Source organism: Saccopteryx leptura, chromosome 2 (assembly GCF_036850995.1).
Source record: "Saccopteryx leptura isolate mSacLep1 chromosome 2, mSacLep1_pri_phased_curated, whole genome shotgun sequence".
Lineage (NCBI taxonomy): Eukaryota > Metazoa > Chordata > Mammalia > Chiroptera > Emballonuridae > Saccopteryx > Saccopteryx leptura.
The window spans coordinates 194300300-194301484 of record NC_089504.1 but is presented as its reverse complement, the minus strand read 5'-3'; the positions used below and the strand labels follow the sequence as shown (position 1 = coordinate 194301484).

General features: G+C 41.7%; 1 non-coding gene across 1 annotated transcript; it reads right to left on the bottom strand.

Moving 5' to 3' along the window:
* Positions 1–630: 630 nt before the first annotated feature.
* LOC136396243 (U1 spliceosomal RNA) lies at positions 631–793 on the bottom strand. The gene has a single exon (XR_010749635.1). It is a non-coding gene; the product is annotated as a U1 spliceosomal RNA (small nuclear RNA).
* Between the last annotated feature and the right edge of the window lie 392 nt (positions 794–1185).

Here is a 1185-nt window from a genome sequence, read left to right as displayed (position 1 = left end):
AAACCTGGGTTTGCCTAAATATCCATCATCCAAATATATCTTGTGTATCCCTATTTCTCCTATGTGCATAATTTTACCTAAAATTCACCCTCTCATCAGCCTCACATTTATCACAGACTTGTTTTCTATTTATTGTTGTCCTGGCCAGGTCCCTTTTAGGGTGTGTATTATCTTACCATTCCTAGGGGCCTGCAAACTTTCTGAGCACAATCTCTAACGACATGCTTTCAAACTTCCCTACTCACTACAAATGTGTTGTTTTGAAACTCACTTACAAAGGCCTGATATAATCTGTGCTCAACTCCCAAGTCTTCCCCTCTCTCAAATCTGCCCACACTCTACACCCTCCTCTTAAGGAGCCCTTTCAGGCTTCGAGGACTGGTTCGCCAATGATTTTCACTCTCCAGAGCTTTGAGAAAGCACATCTCCATACTTCCTCAGACCCTAGTGTCGCAAACCAGTGCAACTCGTAATTTCGCAGGTCTCTGGTGGAAATGGTGGAGGATTAGAAAATAAACACAGAAAGAAAAAGAATAGGATTGGGAGGTCTTATTACGGTTGATGAACTACCAAAAACGCCTGCACTCCCAAAAGCTTTATTATTTTTTATTTTATTTTATTTTATTTTGCCTGGGGAGAACACAAATGCAGTCCCCCACTACCACAGATTATGCAGTCAAGTTTACCACATTTGGGGAAATCGCAGGGATCAGCACATTAGAGTGCAGTGGATAAGCCTCACCCTGGGAAAATCACCTTTGTGATCATGGCATCTCCCCTTACAGTTAAGTATCCAAAAGCTTTATTTTCTAGTGTAAAGCAAAGTCATTTGCAAATCAACGAGGGTTCAGATACAAAGTCACATTTCCAAGACAAACCAAGAATTCTCCCAAGTGCAGGAAAAAAAACCCACCCTACATAATATCTTAACTTCACCAAACAAAGGGTAAAAGAAAACTGCCTCCAGTCTCTTCATGGGACAGGAGAGATGGGAGGAGTGGAAACACAGCTAACCCAAAGGTGTGGAGAAAGGCATAGCCTTTAGCAACTTAATCAAACAATCAAGGGTTTGTGGGGAAGAGCTTATCTTTTTGGCTTAAGTCTTAAACTACAGGACTTTTGTCAACTTGCAGTCTCCTACACCTTAGTTCAATATGGGGAAGTCAGTGCAACACACCCCCTATA